Source organism: Oryx dammah, unplaced genomic scaffold (genome assembly GCF_014754425.2).
Source record: "Oryx dammah isolate SB20612 unplaced genomic scaffold, SCBI_Odam_1.1 HiC_scaffold_20, whole genome shotgun sequence".
Classification (NCBI taxonomy): Eukaryota; Metazoa; Chordata; class Mammalia; order Artiodactyla; family Bovidae; genus Oryx; species Oryx dammah.
In genome coordinates, this window is record NW_024070204.1 from 8,166,514 (window position 1) to 8,192,977 (window position 26,464).

Sequence of the window (26,464 nt, forward strand, 5' to 3'; positions counted from 1 at the left end):
CAGAAATGGACAAGGTTCCACACACACGTTTTGCACTTGGGTGTAACTGAAATTTGTTAGACACTGTAGCTTACCTTTTAAAAATTATTTCACTCCAAATGTAAAAATGTGTCACCTTGGTGTTAAAATTATACCCTAAGCAACTTGTCTGTGTAACTATAGCAACAAGTTCAGAAGCATTTTAAAACACAAATATAGTATAATTTTAGAATCAAGAATTATGGAGGATTTATTGCAGGATGTGGAACTTTGCTCAAACACTTGTACACAGAGTACTCCAAAAATGGATTCCTTGACTCTGACATAGTATAAACTAATTAATTTGTTCTGTCTCACAAACTGTAGGATTTGTAATCCAAACCTCTTCTTATGGATTAGGTCCTACTCTTAGTTACTCCGGAGTTGTTGATTACTTGTTTATATAATGGGATGCCTTTAGACCTCTGCTGGACATTTAATGAAGGAGGGGAATTTCCCCTCCCCCACTTTCAGGTATGTGTATCAGAAGGAACGCCTCCATTTCAGTGACTTTATAACCACAAAAACAGACATTTGGAATCATTAAAAATAATCACCAAGTTAATAAAAACTATGTAATGGTTCGGCTGAGCAGTTCTCCCTAGTATCAGGAGCGAAGGACAGAGTCCTGAGGAGCTGGCATCTCTTGAGCAATTAGCATACAACACATAGAAGAGTCTGTGAGTTTTAATATTTCCCATCAAGAGTCTAATGTGAACAAGATTTCTTGCTGCAAAGCCGTGGCTGGGGATTCAGAAGGTCTACAAACTCTAAAACGTAAGCAAAAGTTTATGGGAATATGCACCCATTTATCATGCACTGGCCACCATCTTTTAACAGCTACTACACTACACATTTCTATGTTTAATCCTATCCAGAAATGGAGAAGAATCATCTTAAAAGGAGACCAGCAGTGAAGAGCACAGGTTTATTTTTATCAAGTTTTGAACATCCCCAAAACTTCTTACCAAAGGCTTTGCTTGCAGCAGGAATCTCACAGCTGCTTGATATTAAAACAACCAATTAAGTTAGTGTAATTTGTAAAAGACATAAAATGATTAGTATCATCCATCTTCTCCCTATTAAGCAAAGTATGTAAAAGTATGGAAAAGTGGGTACCAGCTCATCACCCCAAGGGTTCCATGAGTATGCAGAGAATTAGCATGACCAGTGTAGCACCATGGATGAGCTGCTATATCATGGCAAAGTTTCCACAAGAAAGAAACTTAAGGAAAAAGAAATCTGTTTCAAGTAGCCCAAGCAGTTGCACTTCAGACTGCTATTTTCATTTAAGACAAACAAGGAAAAAAATCTTTGGGTGTACAAAATCCCTGTTTCCTCTAGGGTAAACACAGACATAGAGGAAAAGTTATTTAAATGGTACACAAGTTAAGCTATTATCTGCTTGAACTTGGTCACTCAAAATACTGCAGGATAAACTCTGCCCTCTCTTCTATAATGTAAGTGGCATTAACCAGCAATTAATTTAGCAATCCTAATTAGGTGTTAAAATCTTCCCTGGTAAAGTCTGATTTTGTCTTTCTGGGTCTCCTTAGGAAAGACTAATTCTGTAATTAATAACATATCTGTTGATTGCAAACTTGGCCATCAGGGCCCTTCCGGATAAGCTGATTGTGACATACAATTGCTTTTCTTAAAAACAAGATTCAACGTAAACCTTAATTAAAAAAAAAAAAAAATGATTCAACAACCATTTGTAACTCCTGGCGTTTTCACTAATCTGCTCCTGGAGGAGAACTTCATGTCAATATTAAACGTAACTCACATTCTCTTCACCCGATTCCCATTTCTTTCTGGGTAAATACAAAGGTCATGGGGGAGGAAGGCAGACGCACAAACAGGAAGAGTTTACAAGGATGCGTTTGTCTCTGGAAGAAGTCTTTCCATTTAAAGGACCTGAGTTTGTTGACTTTCTTTCCTATCCCTTCTAACAAGGCTGACAGCTCCCTCCCTGGTCTACAGATCACCTACCCAGCCATCCTCCGCCTCTAGGAAATGATGGCAAGATCCGTCTGGTCCTGTGCTTTGCTCACCGGGACCCCCATCCACTCACCGGGCATAGAGGAAGCCTTCCCAGCCAGCCAGCATCCTCGGGCCCTCTTCCAGCGCTCGCTCTCGGCGCCCCCTACCGGGGGTCCCCGGGACGTCGCAAGTGCAGGAAAAGTTCAACCCCAACTCGAAACAGCCAGCCGCATCCAGGTACAAAGCGAGGGGAGGGCGAGGAGGTGAACGCGCTTCCCGCCAAAGCCCGGGGAGCCAGGATCTGACCGTGCTAGGCCTGGCACCCGGCGCAGCGGCGGCGAGCGATCCCGGGAGACCCCTCTTCGGCCGCGGCTCTCCCGCGCATCCTCCCTTCGGCGCCCGGATCCGCCTCTCAAGCCCGAAATCCTGAGCCAGGAGGGGATGCGAAGTGGTGGGGCGGCGTGAAAGATGCCTGCGGAAAGGGACTGGCCTGGCTGCAGCCAGCCCATCGGGCCGGCGGCTCCCGGGGCCTCTATACCTCCCCGGCCGCGGCGATCGGGGCAGCCGCCAGCCTCAGTCTCCCTCCCTGCTTATCGACAGCGCTCAGAGGAGTTAAGGCCACCGCCTCCTGGTTTCTCGCGGGCGTCGTAGAGCCCCAGTCAACTCGACCAGAAAACCTTGCCCCAGGCAGGCACTGCGAAGTGACGGCCACCAGGACCCTGCCCTCAGCTCCTTACGGCGCGAGCCCGGACACGCGCTGGGTGCGTGCAGCTACCTCCGCTGCGCACCTTAAGGAGGTGTTAGGAGGGGTGCCCTCTCTCCCCGCGCCCGGGGGCCCACCGGGTAGCTCCCCCTCTTTCCCTCTGCACGCTCAAACCTCGGCAGAGGCGGAGACTCAAACTTCCAGCCCGCGAACCTGCTCAACTGTGGTTGCCCCCCGCCCCCGCATTAGGTAGTCCGATCCCGCAAGTGCAACCCCCGGACTGTGTTCCACGAGCCTGCAGAGCGACCTTCCCGAGATCCACACGACCCACGCGCCGACAACTGCCGCCCCCGAGTCCTGGCCCCCCAACGCGGCTGGCTCGCGGCTGCAGCTACGACACGCGAGGACGGGGCGGGATGCAGGGTGGGGTAGGGGGGTCGCTCACCAGGTGCAAGGCGCGTTCCCCGTGCCAGTCATCCGGCGCCCGGGGAGTCAAGAGTGTCTGCGAGGGTCTTCTTCAGCGCCCACGAACGAAGTCCAGGCAGCCGCCGCCGCCGCCCCCCGCCACTTCCCTAGAGTTACCCCCAACTCGCTGAGCTCCGGGCTGGAGCGGGGGTGCGCCGGCTCGAGCCCAAGGCGCACCGTCCCCGGGCTCACGGCCGGACCTGAGGTGAGCAGGTTCGCGCCCAGCGGGGACGACGGGCGAGGAGGCAAAGTTGGATGCTCCAGCCAGCTCCGCAGGGAAGTCGCCGGGTGGAGCGGGGAGAGGGGAACCCCTGGGATGAGCCACAAAGACCGGGGCGTCCCCCCGCCGAAAGGAAGTGGAGGGTGGTGGGGGGCTGCCGCTGGGCTCGGGGCCGCGGACGGCAGGGTGCTGCGGAGCCCACCCGCAGCGGGAGCAAAGCGCGCGGGAGCCAGCGCAAAGAGAGCAGCCGCCGCCGGCGCTGCCTTCCCGGCGAGTAGAGCGGCGCGGGGAGCCGCGGTGAGGAGCGCGGGGCCGCTTCGCCCCGCCCCCGGCCCGCCCCTGAACCCGCCCCGGCCCGGTTAGCCCTGCCCATAATCCCGCCCCGGCCCGGTTAGCCCCGCCCCAGCCCTGCCCACCTCCGCCCCGCCTCCTGCCCCTCCCGGCGCGGGTGAAACCCGAGCGCCCCACCCCGCGCCTGACCTCCCGGGCCCCTCCCCCGACACCGCCCCTTCCCGGGACTGGACCCTCTCCTCTGCTCCCGGGGTGCCCCCTGGACTCCGGGGAGGCCTCCACTCCTGCCCGCCCAGGGCGAGCGCGCCCGAGCATTGACTTTCAGGGAGCCCTCCTCCCCAGCCTCGCAACTTTCGGTCGCTCCCCCGCCCCCTGTCCCCTGTCCCGCCGCTCCGACGTGGCTGCTGGGGGTTGGGGTTGGGGTGGTGGGATATAAAGGGCCGCAGGCTGCGCGGGCCGAGCCCCGGGACGTGGCGCGTCCACTCCAGCGACCTCAGTTCCAGGTACGTGGCGGCCCCCACTCCCCGGCTAATCCGGCCGGGGGATGGGGGCTGAGGGTTGGCAGCGGCCGCGGGGATCCTCTGGACTCCGAGTGTGTGATTTTGTTCCTCCCGCGTGCTCAGCGCTGGAAACTTCGCCAAAGACCGAGGGAAGTTGCTGCGGGTTCTTGGAGGAGCATGTGGGGGCGGGGGGTGCGCCTCCCGGCTAGATGGGGTCAATTTTTGCAGCGTTGAATTAGAGAAGCGGACAAATCCGGCGAACCAGGGAAGCAGGTCAGGGGATCCCCGAGTGGCCGGGCTGCGTGTTAAGAGAGGATAATGTCCCAGATGGACAGTCTTCTCGTCCAGTTATGGGGCAAATGTTACTTGTTGCACTTCGGCCGGTTCTTTCGCCTTTATTGAGCGAGTACTCAGGTGAAAAAGATTCGTAGTTGAAAAGCAGAATACCTTTCAACACTTCTGGAATTTGTTGGGGAAAAAAAAAAAAGTGTGCTGGTACTTGATTGCAAAACTTTGGGAGGGAACGCTGAAGGGCTGCGCTAACCTTGCTGGATGGGGGTGGGGGACAGTCTCCCTGGGCCCTTTTCTCTCCAACTGGGCTTCAGAGCGTGGCTTTCAAGCTTCCCTGGGGTGAGGAAATTCTTGAACGCCCCACCGTGGCCCTTGTACTGCAGTGACAATGGCCAGGTGGCCGCATGGGCCGTGATCTGTGCCCCTGCGTTCATCTATAAAGACAAAGAACCCATCTCTGGCTGGAAGTGTCACAGCTCCCGGAGTAGCCACATAGATCTAGGAGACAGACAACAGAAAAACAAACTGACATTGATTTATCTTTATTTTTTTTAAATAAAAGAATTAAATGAAAGCAACCCCGTGGGTTTCCGTGGAAGCCCAGCCCAGCCTGAAATCTCCAGTCTCTCTGTAGGGCCGCCAGTGATAGAGCGGTTGGAGATACAACTCAGGGCCTCACTCGGATTTCCTTAAGATGTCCGGAGGAAATATCAGTAGCTGGGCGGGCGTCTGAGATTCTTTCTTCCCCGGGGTTGTGCCGGGGGCACTCAGCCAGGTGCCTGGCAGCTGCTGGACTCCTGGGGCCTTCAGGAAAAGCTTAACAGGTCTCCTTCTGTGCTGGGCACGTGGGGCACCAGCTCCATTCCCGACATTCTGATTCTCCTGCCAACGTGGCAGGGAGACCCAAGAGCACTTCCTGGGGAGGGCGGAGGCTGGCCAAGGTCAAGCGAGGCTGCTCTGCTCCTGGCCGGAGGGAGAGAGAAGGAGAACCCAGCCTCACACCTGACACCATCCAAGGGTGGTTCTGTGGACCTTGGATCCTCCAGCTGCCGGGGCAAAGGGAGACAGAAACTAGAATCCGACGTGTTTAATTGCTCCTTGTCCTTTGCCCCTCAACACTACAGTTAAAGGCATTAAAAAATAAATAAATAAATAAATCTCAGCATATAGAGGGCTAAGCAGGGAGAAGGAAGTATCACCCAAAGAGGGCTGATAACATTTAACTCAATAAATTACGTAACTTTATGTGTCTGTGGAAGGAGTGAAAGTGTTATTCATTCAGTTGTTTCTGACTCTTTGAGACCCCGGGGACTGTATGTAGCCCACCAGGCTCTCCATGGGATTCTCCAGGCAAGAATACTGGGGTGGGTAGCCATTCCCTTCTCCAGGGGATCTTCCCAACCCAGGGATCGAACTCAGGTCTCCTGCATCGCAGGAAGATTCTTTACCAGCTGAGCCACAAGAGAAGCCCATGTGTATGTGTGTGGTGTCATTGAGGGGGTGCGGGGAGGGGTCAATTTGACAGGTACTTACAGACTACACCAAAGCGCTGTTAAAATATGTATTTTTAGTGATAATGAATTATAAATAAATGAATAATAAAAATGAGGAATGGGAGAAACCAAATAATAATTTCGGATGCACCTTTAAAGCTAAGTCTGAACTAAACTGAAGTCATGATTTACCTTGGAACCTGGAGAAAGTTCTTGAACTTTTCTGAGCTATAGTCTTGTCAGGAGCTTAAACAAACCTGGTGGCACATACATCCTATGAAACCATTAACAGAAAAAGAAACTGGTACAAGTGAAATATTCACCCAAGGCCCTGCACGGAAGTAGGCTCTCTACAACAAAACTCATTTAAAAGAATCCACAAGTGTGTTCTTTTCCCAAATGCAATTTCTGAGTTGTTTTTTTTTTTTTCTTTGATAAGTCTTAGCTGAAGCCCATGTGACATTAAGCTGCTTCTCATCACAGTCAAAACTAGAGGGAATCATTTCAAAATGAAAGTGTTTAGTTATCTTCTTTTAAACATAAAATTGGAGCTCTCCCTAAACTGTATTCAGTTCAGTTCAGTTCATTTCAGTCGCTCAGTCGTGTCCGACTCTTTGCGACCCCATGAATCACAGCACTCCAGGCCTCCCTGTCCATCACCAACTCCCGGAGTTTACTCAAACTCATGTCCATCGAGTCGGTAATGCCATCCAGCCATCTCACCTTCTGTCGTCCCCTTCTCCTGCCCCCAATCCCTCCCAGCATCAGGGTCTTTTCCAATGAGTCAACTCTTCGCATGAGGTGGCCTAAGTATTGGAGCTTCAGCTTTAGCATCATTCCTTCCAATGAACACCCAGGGCTGATCTCCTTTAGGATGAACTGGTTGGATCTCCTTGCAGCCCAAGGGACTCTCAAGAGTCTTCTCCAGCACCAGTTTGAAAGCATCAATTCTTTGTCGCTCAGCCTTCTTTATAGTCCAACTCTCACATCCATACATGACCACTGGAAAAACCATAGCATTGACTAGATGGACCTTTGTTGGCAAAGTAATGTCTCTGCTTTTGAATATGCTATCTAGGTTGGTCATAACTTTCCTTCCAAGGAGTCAGCATCTTTTAATTTCATGGCTGCAGTCACCATCTGCAGTGATTTTAAACTGTATTAGGTGAGCCATAATGTGAAGGAATGAAAAGACCAACCAAACACTTGGTGAAAATGATGAATTCTGGGGCGCTGATTCATGTGATTTGAAAAACGCCATCCATTTCCTGATTCACCTCAGTTTCTGCATGGAAATGGGAGGAGTCTCATATCTCTGAAACAAATAACTGAATTTGTCTTGTCTTTACCTTCCTCCCTTGTGTTTGAATTTCAGCTTCATGGTTAAACTTCCATCTCAGCTGAAAGGAGCCAGGAGACTGTGGCAGAGAACATCACCCAGAGGAGACTGCCATGCTGCTGTGGGTCAGAAGTGACCTTAACAGGAAACCCTGCTGTCTGTGATCCTAACAATGCAATGACATTGTATCCAGATCATGAAAAACCTCAGCACAGAAATTGTGGTTCTGGATGTTTCCATCGTAACTGGATTTTCCTACCGATGAACAGGGAACATGTTACAGTCACCAACCACAAGTGTTCTCTTTTCACCCCGTTTTGCTTTCTTTGGATCCACGGCATTGAGAAACTGAAAAAAGGACTAGATCATCTGATCAACCCCATAAGTTTGTTTTGTTTTCTTAAAATGGCCAAACATGGAGAGAAAGATAGGGAGTTTTATGCATCACTAAAGTGATCTGGTGCTGTTTTTTGTTCAGCAATTTTAAATATTTGGAAGACTCACAATTACAGTTGCAGGTGACTGAATCACTGAGAAAGGAGAGCTCTGGGAGCCGTCAGCTCCTAATCATATCCCTTGAGCTTCATCAGAAAATCTTTAGCTTTTTTCTTTCTTTCTTTCTTTTTTTTAAACTCCAAGAAACGCTCACTCCCCTTTTAATACAGCAGCCCACTCCCCTGGCAGAGGTAAGCAGACCTGCTTTATTCTAAAAAGCAGCTCCAAAACTAGGACAGAATAGAAAGAATAGTTATGGCACATCTGAGAATAAGCATGGGACAGAGTGCAGGTTCCTGGACCTTAACTGGGAGGACCTGGCCCACCAGGTAGGCACCAGGGCTCTGCCAGTCTCCTGAACATTCCATCCTGGCCCCTTCCTTGTGTTTCAGTTTCCACCCGCTGCATCCAGGGACTGCTCTGAGCTTTCCATGAATGGTCAAGGGAATGTGCTTCTCCACTGCCAGTTGTTCAGTGCAGGTCAGCACAGAGCAACGTGGCCTTGCTCCATCCAGGTGAGCTTGATTCACCTGTAATCTCTCTTAAACTCACTTCACAGGTGAAAACCACCTCCCCACCCCTCACAGCCACTTTCGAAGGAGCAGCCTGGCTAAATCCTACCCACCAAGAAGTTTAGCAAGAACTCAAGGGTACAGCAACCCGAGCGCATATTCAGTAAGAAATGCTCCCTTATTTTTTACTTAGGAAAATTAATCTCACATAATCTTAGCAATTAATCTCACTTTTAATAAGGGCCTATTAATAAAAGATGTGTTTTTACTTCAACTGTGTATCCAGAAGAACAAAGTATTCTGGAAATCTGAAAGTATTTTTCCTGGTGTTGATGGTTAAATGTCTAGATGTATGTATTTTTCTAGCATCCCAGTTTCCTTAAAATAAAATCAGTGTGCTCAAAATACCTCAAGTCATCTTTTTATAAGTATCATATGGGGAAAGGGAAAAAAATGCAAAATTTCAAAGATTTTGGGACTACCTAGAGAAAATGCAATTTGTTTGCAACATGGAGATAAAGCACTCCTGTGTGTCATTTTCTGACCTTGAACCTTATATATATGTTGAGTATCTATATGCAAAGAATGACTATATTTTTTAAAAAAATTATGTTTGTACTTATTAGTCATTGTCCTCTATATTCATCTGTCTTTGGAAATAGAGCTTTCAGAGGAAATAAGTACATTTGGAAAAACATTTTCGAAGAGAGTACTCATCCTGCACAAATTAGTCTTCGTTTATTCCAGCATTTACCAGGGAGATCAACTCATAATGACCTTGAGTTCAGTGAAAAGCCTCTCTACTAAGTGAAATTATACCAATAGGCAAAGTGTCTCCTGGAGCAACGCAGTGAGAAGATGAGCTGTTAAGAACCCTGTCGCACCGTCTGTCAAATCTCATTTCAGACCCTCCTTTCTGTTCCCGTGTTGTTGCCTTAATTCAGAATGTCAGTTTCTTTCCCTCCTCTTACCAGTCTCTGTCACCCCTAGTCTACATCACTGTACCGCAATGATCACCTACAAACACCACCCCTACTCCCATCAGCCTTAATAACACAGGACACCCCCCACAATTATATTTAAATTGCAATCATCTTGGCTTTGAAAAAACATTGTTTTTCTTGCATCTAGGTTTGACCATGGAACTTAGCCATGATGAATAAGATATAAGTCCATGAAATTCCAAGAAAGGCTTCCTAAGAGAGGCAACAACTAATTGGGCATGCTCTTTCTTGCCCTTCCCGCCCACTTCCAGACTCCTGCCTGGAACTTGATTATAATGGTTGAAATCCCAGCTACCATCTTGGACTCATAATCTCAGGATCTGAGCCATGAGCTAAGGGTAGTAAGGGTGTCCCTGGTGGCTCAGATGATAAAAGAATCCATCAGTAATGCAGGAGACCAGAGTTTGACCCCTGGGTCAGGAAGATCCGCTGGAGACCGGAATGGCAACCCACTCCAGTATTCTTGCATGGAGAATCCCATGGACAGAGGAGCCTGGCAGGATGTAGTCCACAGGGTCACAAAGAATCAAAAATGACTGAAGCAACCTAGCATGCAGCAGGCAAGGATAATAGAGGTGGAGGAGGGGCAAATGCCTGAGTCCTTCTTGACTTTATGGAGCCCCTTTATTAAGCCAGGACTTCTGCCTCCAGACTTCATAACATGAAGAAGAAGTGAATTTCCCATTTTTGTCCATCATTGTCTCTGTTTTGGTTTTCGCAGGAGAATGTGATTCCTAACTGACGGAAGTGTGCGACTCTCCCAGAGTCAGCATCCCTGTGGGTTCATCTCTCAGCATCACCACCCACGCTGCCTTCTCTCCCTCCCTCTGTTGCCTTCCTGCCTTCAATGTAGTTTGTTGCCTGGCATGTTCTGGCACTGGGCTGCACCTTAGGAGGAGAATAGAGAGCAACACAGCCAATGCCTACCCTTTCAGGCGTTACAGCCCTTACAGGAATTAAGGGAGGTAGGGGTCAGTGACTGATTTCACAAGTATGTTGGCATAAGCCCTGGTACGTGCTATGAAAGACAAGTTTAGGGGTGTCTGACTTAGTCTGGGGAGTCAGAACAGGCATCGTTGAGGAGGTGGCCTTTGGGCTAACTTTGGAAGGATGAGTAACAAAAAAATAGGGGAAGAGAGATTCCAGGAAAAAAGCAGAAATATTTAACTTTAGAAGTTAACACTTGTTAAAATATCAAAGATAGTAATTGCAAAAGAATAGTCGTAATTGCAAAAGAATAGTCACAGACAGAATCTTCTGAAACAGTAGAGAGGAAAAAAGATGAAATAAAGACAGCTAAAAAGATGAAATAAAGACAGCTTGGTCAGTCAGACAAATGGAAAGAAAAAAAATTGTGCAAGAGAAAAACTAGAAGAAATTAAGTAAATACATAAAATCTAATTATATCATAAAGCACTTAACAACAAGGGGAAAAATACACACCAGTCAAACATCAGTCAGAATAAAGCTAGTTTACAAATACTAATATTAGAAACAAATTTTTAGATTAAAATCTTTTTTGGTAAAAATATTCACCGTCTAAAGAAAGTTCAGTTCATTAGGAAATAGAAATACATATATAACTAACAAAACAGTTTCAAAATAGAAAAAGTAAAAATCAGAATTGTAAGGAAAATTGACAAATCCCCAGTCATTGATAGTGCACATTTATCTCACTAATTGATGATTTCACAGGGGGAAAAATAGTATGAATTTAGATATTCTGAGAAAAGCAATTATCAAGGTTATTCTGATATGGTATGGATATATCAAACACTCATCCAAGAATTACAAAAATTAATCAAGTCTGGGGCCACAAAGTAAGCCTCAATTAATTCTGAATAATTAGTACCATAACTGGGGTACAAATTAATAATTTAAAAAAGAATTTAGAAAACCTCACATTTGTTGGCTTTAAGCCATATTTTTAATAATGTGACAAGGAATAATGGAAATTAGAGAAACATATGTTGTATAAAGGATTCAACATATAAAATGTGATTTAATTAAAGTTATATTTACAGGGAAATTTAGCCTTAAGTACTTATATTAAGAAGGAAGTAGTAAAAATCTTTTTTCCAACTTTGAGATGCACTATATAAGTTTAAGGGGTATAACATAATGATTTGACTTGTATCATAAAACGATTTTCCCAATAAGTTTAGTGAACAGCCATCATTTCATACAGATACAAAATTAAAGAAATAGAAAAAAGTACTTCTTTGTGATGAGAACTCTAAGAAAGACTGAAATTAACAAGGTAGATTTCTAACTCAAAAACCCAGAAAAAGAACAAAGCAAGTGAAATAATGTAATTAATATCACATTTTAATGAAATATGCTGTAAAGATACAGTGGAGAGAATGGGAAATTCCAAAGCTGTTAAAAAAATCATAAAAGATTAACAAAACAGACAATCCTCTGAAAAGATATGTAACTCATTTGGGAAATCTGGCTTTAGAAAACTAAAGAAGAAATGAAAATCCAGTAAGACTTATAACCATTAAAGAAACTGAATCAGTACACACTTCGACAAGAAGAGCAAACAGGAGAACTCTACTGAATATTCAAGGCACAATTTACCGCAGTCTGTGAAAGTTATCCTGGTGAAGATGAAAATTTTAGCCCAAACCCCTCCCCCCAAAATTCAAGAATGTTTTATCATTAGAAAATATACTAATATAAATCACCTCAGCAACAAAATAGAGAAGGAAATGGCACCCCACTCCAGTACTCTTGCCTGGAAAATCCCATGGGTGGAGGAGACTGGTAGGCTGCAGTCCATGGGGTCGCAAAGAGTCGGACAGGACTGAGCGACTTCACTTTCATTTTTCACTTTCATGCATTGGAGAAGGAAATGGCACCTCACTCCAGTACTCTTTCCTGGAAAATCCCATGGAAAGGGGAGCCTGGTAGGCTACAGTCCGTGGGGTAGTGAAGAGTCGGACACGACTGAGCGACTTCCCTTTCACTTTTCACTTTCATGCATTGGAGAAGGAAATGGCAACCCACTCCAGTGTTCTTGCCTGGAGAATCCCAGGGACGGGGGAGCCTGGTGGGCTGCCGTCTATGGGGTCGCACAGAGTCGGACACGACTGAAGCGACTTAGCAGCAGCAGCAGCAACTACATAAAAAAGAAAAACCATATGATCATTTTATTGCAGGGAAAAGCCAATTCTGACTCCATGCTAGAACTATTTCTTTGACTTGCTTTCCATGGCTTTTGTTATTATAATCATACCTAAATAACCTGCCTCAGAGAATCCTGCCCCTTTGCCTAACTGTTAAGCCAAAGGGCCTTTATTCAGAATCCTGTCCACCTGTGGATGGCAGGAAAGAAGATAGTAGAGTGAGCCTGGATGGGGTAACAATTTCAGCAACCACATAATATGCTTTGATAAAATCCAACATGTATTTTCATTTTAAAAAAAGCACAAAACCTGTTAACTATTAGATGGGGAAACAGTGTTTTGGGGCTCCAAAATCACTGCAGATGGTGACTGCAGCCATGAAATTAAAAGACGCTTACTCCTTGGAAGAAAAGTTATTACCAACCTAGATAGCATATTCAAAACAGAGACATTACTTTGCCAACAAAGTTCCGTCTAGTCAAGGCTATGGTTTTTCCAGTAGTCATGTATGGATGTGAGAGTTGGACTGTGAGGAAAGCTGAGCGCCGAAGAATTGATGCTTTTGAACTGTGGTGTTGGAGAAGACTCTTGAGAGTCCCTTGGACTGCAAGGAGATCCAACCAGTCCATTCTGAAGGAGATCAGCCCTGGGTGTTCTTTAGAAGGAATGATGCTGAAGCTGAAACTCCAGTACTTTGGCCACCTCATGTGAAGGATTGACTCATTGGAAAAGACTCTGATGCTGGGAGGGATTGGGGGCAGGAGGAGAAGGGGACAACATAGGATGAGATGGCTGGATGGCATCACTGACTGGATGGACATGAGTTTGAGTGAACTCCGGGAGTTGGTAATGGACAGGGAGGCCTGGCATGCTGCAATTCATGGGGTCACAAAGAGTCAGACATGACTGAGCGACTGAACTGAACTGAACTGAAAAAGGAATTTACCTAACCTCATAGACTGTCTACAAAGAAAGTTAACAAAATACTTGATGCTTCATTGTGAAAAGTTAGAACTATTTACTTGAAAGAGAAGACCAAGACAAGTGCACATATCAACACTTCTATTCAAAGCAGAAACAATGGTTGAAAAGGGAGGAACAAACTTTCAATTGCAGACCGAACAAGTGTCTCCAGTAAAACCACTTAAGAACATCTGCAGATAAATAATTAGAATGAAAAGAAAGTTCTGAAAGGTTGCTACATAGAATCTCAACACACAAATCAACTGTGTTCCCATAAGCCAGCAGCAAATATGAGAAAATATAATTTAGAAAAGATAACAATAATCAAAAACATTGATTTGTTACCTAAGAATAATGTCAGCAAATGATATGTTGGACCTTTGTGGAAAATTTATAAAACTAAATTTAAAGGTCCTAAAGAAGTCCTATGGAGGAGGAAATGGCAATCCACTCCAGTATTCTTGCCTGGAGAATCCCATGGATGGAGGAACCTGGTGGGCTACAGTCCATGGGATCGCACAGAGTCAAACACAACCGAAGTGACTTAGCAGCCAAAGAGGTCCTAAATAAAATAATTCTATATCACATTTATAAGTAGACTGATTTAGTAATAATATCTTGAACATGATATATTTGTTTCAAAATGTCCATGCTCCCCAAATTTATCCTTAAATACAGTGGAGGTCCAGTGAGGCTGGCTGTATGGAACTTGGGTGGTCTTTACAATGGATCTTCCAAGGCAAGAGCAAACGTTTAGGAGTGGTTAAGAAATTTCTGTAAAAAATGAATGAAACAGGTGAGATTATAAACTACCGATCTTGTTCATAAAGTTGTGACAGTTATGGCATTGATGCATTGTCACAGGGCGAGACAAAGAGAACAGTGAAACAGAGGGCCCATAAACAGACCCGACATATACCATCCATGACTGTGACCAAGGGGCTCCCTGAGCAGAGGTAGGGCTCAAGTGTGTTTAAGACAATTGACTACTTTGATGCAAAAAACACTGAATCAGATACTTCCCTCAAGCCTTTCATACCAATAACTTCAAAGTAGATTAAAGCCAAACTGAGAAACAAAACATTAAAACGTTTAGGAAAACATGTATCTATCTATATGACCTCTGGGTAGGGAAGGCAGTTTTCAAAATAAGATACAAAGATCAGTCTTAAAGAAAAAACAAACAAACAAAAAAATAGTCAATACAGCAAAGAACGTTAAAGTTTGGAACTTCCGAATGACAAAATACAACTTAAAAGCAAGCCACAGCCTGAGAGGACTTTCAGTTCATACAAATGACGAAAGAGCGTAGATAGGATATATATATTGTCTAACTCCTAACCAGCCAATGGAGAAAGAGGAAGCAAAGGAAAAATGTGCAAATGAAACAGGAAGCTCACTGACCAACCTAAGAGTAGACTAATAACCTCCTTAATAATCATGGAAATTTATTTAAAGCAACATGGCACCATAGAAAACGGATCAGATTGGCAATAATGAAAAAGTCTGGCAATACCAACTGTTATCACATATTGACAAGGGGAACTTTAGAGGTGTAAATTGGTACAATCACTTGGGAAAGCATTTTGGCCACTCTTATAAACCTGAAAATGTACATTCTGTGCAGCCCAGTTGGCAAAGTTGCAGAGAACAGGCCACATACTGCCAGGTTATATAAAGTATTCAAACCTCAAATATCTGTATAATGTATGGATACATACACGGTATGTATAATAGCAACAGAAATGCTAAACACTACATTTATGATGAAATGCATGATGGTGGAAAGATGAACACAGGACACTGTGTTTACCTGTGAATCTGTTTTCTGTTAAGAAAATAAGATAGAAGGCAAATATTGAGAAAGGTTAAGATTGTATAAAGCTGGTGGGGTGGGTGTTCATTAGATTACTATCTTTTTCTGTATGCGCAGAAGATTTCATCATTCAGTAAAGAAGGTTAACGGGAAGTAAGGAAGTGCAGAAAGTAGGCAAAGAGAGCTCATTAGAGCGGTTTTGTCCTGGAGAGGAACAAAAGGACTGGTAGCAGCTGGTGAGAGATGAGCACAGAGGGCTATTTTTTTAAAGTGGGTCATTCGAAGCGTGTTTATATATTGATTGAAATACCTTCATAGAGAGAAATTGCCTATGCAGTAGAGGAAACAAGATAATCCCAGGAATGAAGGTCTTGGAAAGACAAGAGACAATAGAATTTGTTTGGAGAGAGCCAGAGTTTGTCTCCGCATTGTCATAGCAGAGAGGTCCAGGGAGAGAGCAGACACAGCAGGAATGGAAGTTTTGTTGTACAGATAGATGCAGGTCTGCCCTTCTGAAAACTTTTGTTTTCCTAATGAAGTATAATGGCAGGTTCAGGTTGGGGGGAGAAAGAGGGCATGTAGTTTACAAAAGAGACGCTGTGAAATCGACACCTTGGAAATCAGGAAGACACATTTGCTGGTGTCTCCATGCTACCTTGAAATACAACCAAAGCTGGTGCCCATCATCCAAACGCAAACCCCATCCCCAGGCCAGTGGGATTTTGTCCTGCAAGGTTCAGCAGCTCAGGCGCTGGCATGAGGAAGGCCAACGATTGCATCCAACCAGGAAACAGTTTCCCCAAGCAATAGAAAAAGGGAAAAGCAGGAAAACAGAAGATGTTTACAAGGAAGTGGCTTTCAGCATGATCCTGCAATGGAAGCCAACTAAGGAGGACGTGTAGGCAAAAGTCATGGTGTCCGTGGACTGGAGAACAAGATACAGTCAAGGAATCGTGGCAAGGGGTCCCCTGGAAAGGGAAGCAGAAGAAGTTGTTGAGGGGGAAGAGTAGGGTGAGGGCATGCATTGCATCATGGTGTTTCCATGGCAATGGGGAGCCCAGGTGGAAAAATTAGTGGTTGTTGAAGGCGGGGGGAAGACAGATGGGTCATAGAACGGAAGGTCAGCATCTTAGATGTGTGATCAGTGTAGATGTTGAATCCCCCAGAGGAATCTTCAGTGAATGAGGCAAGGTGACACAGGCGGGTCAGCAGACAACAGCCATGAGGAAATGGCACCATCTTCTTCATTTTACAGGGTTTGAAAATGTGGTCCAGCAAGAATGAACCTCTAAGAAGACACTCACAGACTAATAGCCAAGGAACCCAGAATGGTTGGCCCCCAAATGCCATCCTTTTTCCACTAAACTTCTCAAGCAAGTTTCAACACAGTAAACCTGAGTAACCACATACAATGGAATTTGATGTTAATCTCCAGTATCTCTTCTAGAAAGAACTGGTCATCACCACCCTTAACCCGTGTGACTAATGAGAAATAACCAGGAAGTCTGCAAACAAGCACAAGCCCAGACTGACCATCAGTCCAGTGAATAAGTCTCTAGGGGCTGAGTCCAGACCTGTGATTTTTGAAAAATCTCCCTGGGTGAATCTGAAACACGATCTGTACTGATTTGGGTTATTGCCAGTACAAAAGCTCACCTATCTCTAAAGCATGAGTGGTTCTGATTGTTCCGAGGAAGAAATGATCCTCTGGAACAAAGGCTGGAGTGCCCCTATTGGGAGTGTTTTTCTGTCCATCCCTAAGCTTCTAGAATTCTTGCACTGAGCAGCCTGTATAGCAACTCCTTCCATACTAAACTGTATCAAGAACATGTTTTTCTGTTTAGAATCTTATATAATCAGAGCAGATTCTTAATATTTGCTCATCTTGCCCAAAAGATTCATTAAAATATCAGCTATAAAGTATTTTGTCTCATCTATAATATATCCTGCAAAATGTTTGTTGCTTATTACTTTAGAGATTGCTTATATTATGGGAGCCTCTGTCTTATCTCTCCCAGTCTCTGTCTCTCTCTCTGTCTCTCTCACACACACATATACATACTTTTCTCTTCCATGAGGATCAGATTTTGCAGCTTTGTGCAGGAGTGAAAGCAACTTCTTAGGGACATGAAATGAGACAGGATTCCCGCTGAGTAGCACCAAGATCCCTCTGACCCTTGTTTACCCTCCCTCTAGCCTAACTTCTCAGCTCAACCAGCACAGACATGATTCTTTAATCACACAAGCACAGGAGCTGCAATAATATTCATTTCGCCTTTCCCTGCCCCCCAGGAGATGATATCATGCCTGCTCACCACAGAGAGACACGCCAGGCTCTAGGGTGGGTGAGGAAATGGCCTGCAGGTACCTCGCTCCCAGAAAATGATACCACCTCTGCCAACATCCACCAAGTTCCTGCTGCTCCCCTGAATAGGCAGGATTGCCTTCTCTTCTGTTCCCCAGAGCCTTGTGCATTGCACATGATTCACCCATCCATGATGTGTGCACAGGTGAAGTCAAGGACATCAGAGGCTCAAGAAGTCCCCAGCCAAGAGTATTATTAATGCAAGTGTCTCTCACGTATCAATAGCTGGCATGTATAGAGTATTTCCTACTTCCCAGGCTCTGGTCTAAAAGGTTTAAATGATTACTCTGTTGTTTTTGTCGTTGAGCTGCTAAGTCACGTTCAACTCTTTTCTACCCCATGGACTATAGTCCGCCAGGCTCCTCTGTTCATAGGATTTCCCAGGCAAGAATACTGGAGTGAGTTGCCATTTCCTTCTCCAGGGGATCTTCCCAACCCAGGGATCGAACTCTTGTCTCATGCATTGGCAAGCAGGTTCTTAATCCCTGAGCCCCGAGGGAAGCACACTGACCTGTTGAGCCCTCACAAAAGCTCTTATTATTAGAATCTATTCTTACAACCACTTAATGAATGAGAACACTGAGCCACAGAGAGGTGAAGTAATCTCCCCCGACATCAGGCAAGAAGGAGGCAGAGATGGGGTTCAGACGGCTGTCCTCAGAGGCCAGTTCCTCTCCCCACCTCTACTAGGTACCAGACCAGAAGTTGGTGAGTTTTTCCTGTAAAGGCCCAGTAGTAAATATTTAGGCTTTGTGAGCCATGGAGTCTCTGTTGTAACTCTAGACAAAAGATAAATGAATTGTGTTCTAGTAACACTTATTACAAATAGCTGTGAAAAGAAGGGAAGCGAAAAGCAAAGGAGAAAAGGAAAGATATAACCATTTGAATGCAAAGTTCAAAAGAATAGCAAGGAGAGATAAGAAAGCCTTCTTCAGTGATCAATGCAAAGAAACAGAGGAAAACAATAGAATGGGAAAGACTAGAGATCTCTTCAAGAAAATTGGAGATACCAAGGGAACATTTCAAAAGACAGAAATTGTAGGGGCCTAACAGAAGCCAAGAAGAAGTGCCAAGAATACGCAGAAGAACTGTACAAAAAAGATCTTCACAACCCAGATAATCACCATGGTATGATCACTCACCTAGAGCCAGACATTCTGGAATGTGAAGTCAATTGGGAATTAGGAAGCATCACTATGAACAAAGCTAGTGGAGGTGATGGAATTCCAGTTGAGCTATTTTGAATCCTGAAAGATGATGCCGTGAAAGTGCTGCACTCAATATGCCAGCAGATTTGGAAAACTCAGCAGTGGCCACAGGACTGGAAAAGGTCAGTTTTCATTCCAATCCCAAAGAAAGGAAATGCCAAAGAATGCTCAAACTACAGCACAATTGCACTCATCTCACACACTACTAAAGTAATGCTCAAAATTCTCCAAGCCAGGCTTCAGCAATACGTGAACCGTGAACTTCCAGATGTTCAAGCTGGTTTTAGAAAAGGCAGAGGAACCAGAGATCAAATTGCCAACATCCGCTGGATCATCAAAAAAGCAAGAAAGTTCCAGAAAAATATCTATTTCTGCTTTATTGACTATGCCAAAGCCTTTGACTGTGTGGATCACAAGAAACTGCGGAAAATTCTGAGAGAGATGGGAATACTAGACCACCTGATCTGCCTCTTGAGAAATCTGTATGCAGGTCAGGAAGCAACAGTTAGAACTGGACGTAGAACAACAGACTGGTTCCAAATAGGAAAAGGAGTATGTCAAGGCTGTATATTGTCACTCTGCTTATTTAACTTATAAACAGAGTACATCATGAGAAATGCAGGGCTGGAGGAGTCACAAGCTGGAATCAAGATTGCTGGGAGAAATAGCAATAACCTCAGATATGCAGATGACACCACCCTTATGGCAGAAAGTGAGGAAAAACTAAAGAGCCTCTTGATGAAAATGAAAGGAGAGATTGAAAAATTTGGCTTAAAGCTCAACATTCAGAAAACGAAGATCATGGCATCTGGTCCCATCACTTCATGGTAAATAGATGGGGAAACATTGGACACGGTGGCTGACTTTATTTTTCTGGGCTCCCAAATCACTGCAGATGGTGATTGCAGCCATGAAATTAAAAGATGCTTGCTCCTTGGAAGGAAAGTTATTACTAACCTAGACAACATATTCAAAAGCAGAGACATTACTTTGCCAACAAAGGTCCATCTAGTCAAGGCTATGGTTTTTCCAGTGGTCATGTATGGATGTGAGAATTGGACTATAAAGAAGGCTGAGCACCAAAGAATTGATGCTTTCAAACTGTGGTGCTGGAGAAGACTCTTGAGAGTCCCTTGGACTGCAAGGAGATCCAACCAGTCTATTCTAAAGGAGATCAGCCCTGGGTGTTCTTTGGAAGGAATGATGCTAAAGCTGAAGCTCCAATTCCTTCAGCCACCTGATGCGAAGAGTCTACTTGTTGGAAAAGACCCTGATGCTGAGAAATTTGAGAGCAAGTGGAGAAGGGGGAAAATAGAAGATGAGATGGTTGGATGGCATCATCAACTCAATGGACATTGAGTTTGAACAAACGCCAGGAGGTAATGAAGGACAAGGAAGCCTGGTGTGCCACAATTCTTTGGGTTGCAAAAGGTGGGGCACAATTTAGCAACTGAATTCCAGCACATCATCTACAAAAGCAAATGTAGACCCATCTTTGGTTCCCATGTGGTTGATCCCAGTGTTGCTCAAATTTGAACATGCCTCAGAATCATGGGGAGAATTTGTTAAAAATCAAACTGGTGATCAACACCCTTCCAAGTGTCTTATTCAGTAGGTCCTGGGCAAGGTCCAAGACAGCATCTTTAATCTGTTTCCAGGTGATACTGATGCTGTTCGTCCAGGTACCACCCCTTGAGAATGATAGCCTACAGGAATCTTAGCATCACATAGCCTGCATGTTATCTTCTGTGGGTAAATCAGATTTGCTGTAAAATCTTACCATTCTTATGACTAAACCCCTGTCAGCTCCTTCCCCTTGCAGTCTTTATTCTCAGGAATTTTGTTTTCAGGAACATCAGCTCTTCAAACCTGAACCAGATTTTATCTTCTTGGTATTCACAGTGCTCAGCATAGTGGCTTATGTTACAAGGAGTTTGAAACTATTTTCTTGTAGAATGAAAGCAAAATGAGTGAGTCCAGTGCTGCGTTAGATTATTGCCAACAATTTTTGAATGTGACAAAAATACTAAGGATTTGGATAAACTGCTCAAACTCAGAGCATGACTTGACCTAGTGTAAGGAAATCATGTGTATAGTAGTGGAGCTCATTTTGCCCACTTTGCAAATTTAAGGAAAATCTACATTTTAAGACAAGTCCTGAGTTTTGTCCAAGTCACAAAAGATGTAGCTTGCTCTGAGTTGTGATTCTCCATAAGAAGCCCTTGCCTGTCAAGGTAGTCCTTAGAGATTGGAGACCAAAGAGCTGTAGGTTACTTATTTCATGAAAGGCACTAGCAATCTCGGCAGCAACAGATTTTATAGCTCCAAGACTGGGATGAGGCTGACTGCACCTGTCTTGAAATAACTCGAGCACAGCATACCTACCCAGGTGACTCTCCCTCGGGGTGAGTAGCTAGGTAAGTTTGACAAGGAGCAAGTCACTTACAGGTCTCAGTGCCCTGGCCAAACCTTAAGGGCATCAGGGTCTCCCAGTTCCCTTTATTTAGAAAAACAGGTGGGAAATCTAGGTGTTCTCTGAAGTAGTGTGTTGGCCGCAAAGGAGTGTGTTCATTCCAGTTTTTCGTAACAGCTTAAGCACCAACCCAAACAAACTTTTTGGCCACCCCAATATTTTAATTAAAAGGAAAAAGCTTCTCCTTTGGTTTCAAAGCACGACTTTTCTTTCTCCCTCTCCACCCCTCGGCAATTCTGGAGGGGGGGAGCAACTGAACGCAGCAGAGTGAAGAGATTGCTCCCAGTCTTTGGCACACAAGCATCACGGTCTTCCTGCATCCAAATGTTAATTTGAACTGACAGAACATGCTCAGCACTTTCATTTTATTTCATAACAAAAGCAGCAAACTTCACTTCTAAGCATTTTTGTTCCCCGTTTAATGGCTGCCATTCCCGAGGTCGGCAAACAGATGGAGTCGAAGGCGAGAATGTATAATTGCAGATTAGGCAACTGCAAAATTAATATGACTTTGTTAATGTCAAGATAAGATTTGAGAGCCAAAAGGGATTTTCGAGATCGTTGATCTTGAACTTCATCGCACAGACGAAGACACTGAGGGATGGAGTGATTATATGTCCCTCTCGGATTCACAGAGCCAGCTGGGGACACAGCGACATCTGATGCTCAGCCTCCTGGCCCATAAACCAGTCCCCACTGCCCTGCTCCTGTGCTCCACTCTTCCCATTAATTCCTTACAGGAAAGGGGCTGTAGTTTACCCCTCGCTGCTTCACCTTCCAATGGACGTGTATATGCACAGGTGCACACACATCCATAATAATTGTTTGGCTGTCCATTTGCACCCAGTTCTCCATTTTCAGATATTTCATAGTTTACTTGGATCTGTTAACAACACATTGTACAAACACCATGAAAGAATTATTCAAGAAAGATTTAACCTAGTCATGTGTGGTAATGAGGATTTAATTGACCTTCAGATGAGAGAGACCCAAAATAACAGGGGCTTAAACACTAGAGGCAAAGGAAAAGTCAGGGCGATGATGATACAGCGCTTCTTAAATTCCTTTTGGGACCTGGCTTCTCTCTGGGGCCATCCCTGGTGGGCTTCCTATGTCTTCATGAACCAGCATGGTTAACCATCACCCCAAAAATCTAGCCATGAAACAAAGGAGGGGGAGAGAAAGGGAAGACAAACTGTTTCCCATGGGGACATGCCCTGGAGCCTACACACACATGACCTTGGCTGGAACTTCGTAACAAGGTCAGATCTTGATTCTGGGGATCCATGTGCTGAGCTATATAGTGTATGGAATTATATACTGTTGATGAAACAATGACTCTTGCTTTTTGTCTTAGTTTTGCCTTGCTTGGCCTTTCTGGCCATCCAAACATCTATGTCTAATCAACTTCTCAGGATTTCCAGGTGGTGCTAGGGGAAAAAGAACCCACCTACCAATGCAGGAGATGCAAAAGATGTGGTTTTGATCCCTGGTTTGGGAAGATCCCCTGAAGGAGGGCACAGCAACCCACTCCAGTATTCTTGCCTGGAGAATCTCCATGGACAGAGGAACCTGGTGGGCTACAGTCCATGGGGTTGTGAAGAGCCAAACACGACTGAAGCAATTTAGCACACACACGCAATCATCTTCTCAAGTGAGGATATACCCAACCCCTACCCCAGGTGGGTGATCCCATATTGTCACTGTGTTCACCTCCAAATATTCTTGGGCTTCCCTTGTGGCTCAGCTGGTAAAGAACCTGCCTGCAATGCAGGAGACCTGAGTTCGATCCCTGGGTTGGAGAGATCCCCTGGAGAACGGAAAGGCTACCTACTCTAGTATTCTGGCCTGGAGAATTCCGTGGACTGTATAGTCCATGGAGTCACAAAGAGTCAGACATGACTAAGTGACTTTCACTTCCACTTCACTTTTGCCTCCAAACATGTGCTGCCTCCACCAGGTCCAGGCGTGGGCCCCTCAGTCTAGCAAGTATAAATTAAAAGATAAATTTCTGCCCATCCATTGCATTCAGTATGCAATGGTAAAGTAGAAACAGAAAACTTCAATGAGAAAAAGAATCTCTTAGTGGAAGGCAAGCAACAGCTACTGGTTCTTTGTTGTTGATGTTCAGTTGCTCGGTCATGTCTGACTCTTCTTGACCTCATGGACGGCAGCACGCCAAGCTCCAGTGTTCTTCACTGTCTCCCAGAGCTTGCTCAAACTCATGTCCATTGAGTCGGTGATGCCATCCAACCATCTCATCCTCTGTCATTCCCTTCTACTCCTGCCTTCAATCTTTCCCAGCATCAGGGTCTTTTCCAGTGAGTCAGCTCCCACATCAAGGCCAAAGTGTTGGAGCTTCAGCATCAGTTCTTCCAATGAGTATTCAGGATTGATTTCCTTTAGGACTGACTGGTTTGATCTTTTTGCAGTCCAAAGGACTCTCAAGAGTCTTCTCCAACACCACAGTTCAAAAGCATCAACTCAGCCTTCTTTATATTCCAACTTTCACATCCATACATGACTAGTGGAAAAACCATAGCTTTGATTACATGGACCTTTGTCAATAAAGTAATGTCTCTACTTTTTAATATGCTGTCCAGGTTTGTGATAGTTTTTCTTCCAAGGATCAAGTGTCTTTTCATTTCATGGCTACAGTCACCATCTGCAGTGATTTCGGAGCCCAAGAAAATAAAATCTGTCACTGTTTCCATTGTTTCCCCATCTATTTGCCATGAAATGATGGAACCGGATGCCATTATCTTAAATTTTTGAATGTTGCCTATTAAGCCAGCTTTTTTACTCTCCTCTTTCACCTTCATCAAGACACTTTCGTTCCTCTTCACTTTCTGCCATAAGGGAGGAAAGCTGTTTGTTACTGGTAAGCAAATCCCTCCGAAGAGTCCCTGGCCAGGTAGTGGAGTCAGTGCCTTGGCCCCTTTGTCTGGCCACCCTGGGCAGAGGTCTCTGGAGGGAGATCCTGGTCCATGTCTTCCACGGCTTTGTTTCCTGGGAGAGCCTTGCTGGTCTCTTAGCCTGTGCCATCCAGCTGGAGCAAGCCCAGCCCCCAGCAGGTTGACAGTGGGTCACTGATCACCTAAGTATGCAGGATCGTCTTGTGGCTGCCTTGACGACACCCTTTTCGACCGTAAAATTCAGCATTTTTATTTCCTTACCTCTGTGTTCTGCCAAAATTCTTTTCAAATAAATGGTGACTACTTTGAGGGTATCTTAAGGAAAGAAGCTTCCAAGGTGGCACAGTTGGTTAAGAATCTGCCTGCTAATGCAAGAGACACAGGTTTGATCCCTGGGTCAGGAAGATCCCCTGGAGAAGGAAATGGCAACCCACTTCGTATGCTAGCCTAGAGAATCCCATGGACAGAGGAGCCTTGTGGACTACAGTCCATAGGCTCTCAAAGAGTCAGACACAACTAAGTGACTAAACAACATAAGGCAATTCCCTTATTCTGGTCTCCCACTGTCTGACATGCATGCTGCATGCTGAGTTGCTTCAGTTATGTTCGACTCTTTGCGATCCTGTGGGCTGTAGCCCTCCAGGCTCCTCTGCCCGTAGCATTCTACAGGAAAGAATACTGGAGTGGGTTGGTGTTTCCTCCTCCAGGGATCTTCCTGAGCCAGGGATTGAACCCATATCTGTTAGGTCTCCTGCATCGGTAGGGAGGTTCTTTACCATTAGTGGTACCTAACAGGAAACACCTTATTTAAGGGGCATAAGAACAACCTATGATCTCTGGCCCTTGCAGCCTTCTCTGAGCTGCTTCTGGTCACTGTCTCAGTTTGGGGTAGAGGCTGTACTTATCAGCCTTACAAAGCCCCAGGAGGACCCTTAGTCAACTCAGTTGTCTACAAATAAGTGAGTGTCTTCTTCAAGACAGAATGTGGCATGGCAGAGCTGAGGTCCTTCCAGTTTTGCTTAATGCCTGATGGCTCTCCTCTTCATTGGCCTCTCTTACATCTCAGGCGGCTGCCAGAACACACCGGCATCCCGGGTTCTCTGACCATTTCCCTGAATGGTGGTGACGGCAGTGATGGCATGCGTTCTCCGAGCGGATCCTGCGGAAGATGGTGTCACCGGATGCCTCATGGTGCACGACAGGGTTCGCTTGCTTTCCCGCCGCCGTGATCTGTGATTTTACCAACCCCATCAGAATGTTTCCCCTAAGACAATGACATCAAGTTTAGATTCTAACAAAGGCAAACTTGCACTTCCAGGAATAGAATCCTGCTCTATAGATTCATCCAAACGTGGGATGATTTAGACATCGGCTTCTTTCTCGCGTAAAATCTGACCTGCTCTGTCTGTTCCACAAGGTTACCAACCCCAGGCCACTTTCTCCTGGTCCCCTGCATCGCGCCTTGTTAATTCTCTGGTCTTCATGACCCAACATTTCTTACCACCCATGAGGAGGCAGAACAAGGATGCTACATCCCTGGAGATTTCACACATCATTTCTGTGCAATCCTATTATTCAGAATTATATCTCAAGAATAAACTCATTTTTCAGCATGGCTTAGTGCCCAGACAAAACTCAAGGTTTTTTATTGCTTGAGAAGGAAAGGAAGCTGATGCTGTGGAACCTGAGTGGTCTCTGCCACACTATGGAATCTTTTTAATGTGCAACATAAATATTTATAAAACAACCTGCAATTACTTTATAGCTATAATTGCAGGGCAACTATATATTTTTTTTAACCTCTAAGTCTCTCTCCTCTAGAGTATTGGCAATACTGCCCAGGAGGGAATTGTAGGAAACTCCTTCTGTGAAGTGTTAGGATCATCTCATCCTCCGCTGTGCCCAGAGACGGGGCATCCTCCTTGGGTGATGCTGGGACAGGCACTTCTTCTGTGGGAAATGATATTAAATCAAGTGAACTTGTGTTTATTAACTGCTCAAAGTTCTCATTTTGAACACATCCTGCTTAACTCCTTATTTTAACTTGCCCCTGAAGCATTTATTTCCAACCGGCATGGTTTTCATTATTAGAATGTACATAGTCTTTTTGTAACAATATTGAGCTTACTTCTGCTTTCTCTTGTGGCATTAGTCATCCCAAGTATGCTAATTTTGTCCTCAGTATCCTATTTTTCTAGGTTCTGAATCTATATTTTCTGCTGACTTGTGCACATTGTATTATAGATTGTTCTTTTGTGATTTTTTTAAAATTTAGATTG

The 26,464-nt window shown here is 45.0% G+C and overlaps 1 protein-coding gene, 1 long non-coding RNA gene and 1 other non-coding gene across 3 annotated transcripts in view; 2 read left to right on the top strand and 1 right to left on the bottom strand.

Moving 5' to 3' along the window:
• SEMA5A (semaphorin 5A) overlaps positions 1-3,533 on the bottom strand; it is a 548,310-nt gene extending 544,777 nt beyond the window's left edge. The window contains exon 1 of the mRNA XM_040262502.1: positions 3,150-3,533. The gene's annotated coding sequence lies outside the window, so the exon portion shown is untranslated. The remainder of the gene's footprint in view (positions 1-3,149) is intronic.
• A 566-nt stretch (positions 3,534-4,099) lies between these two features.
• On the top strand, positions 4,100-8,717 carry LOC120879489. The gene is made up of 2 exons (XR_005724801.1): positions 4,100-4,183; positions 7,340-8,717. It is a non-coding gene; the product is annotated as an uncharacterized LOC120879489 (long non-coding RNA).
• On the top strand, positions 7,173-7,242 carry LOC120879751. The gene has a single exon (XR_005724894.1). It is a non-coding gene; the product is annotated as a small nucleolar RNA SNORD123 (small nucleolar RNA).
• Positions 8,718-26,464: the final 17,747 nt, after the last annotated feature.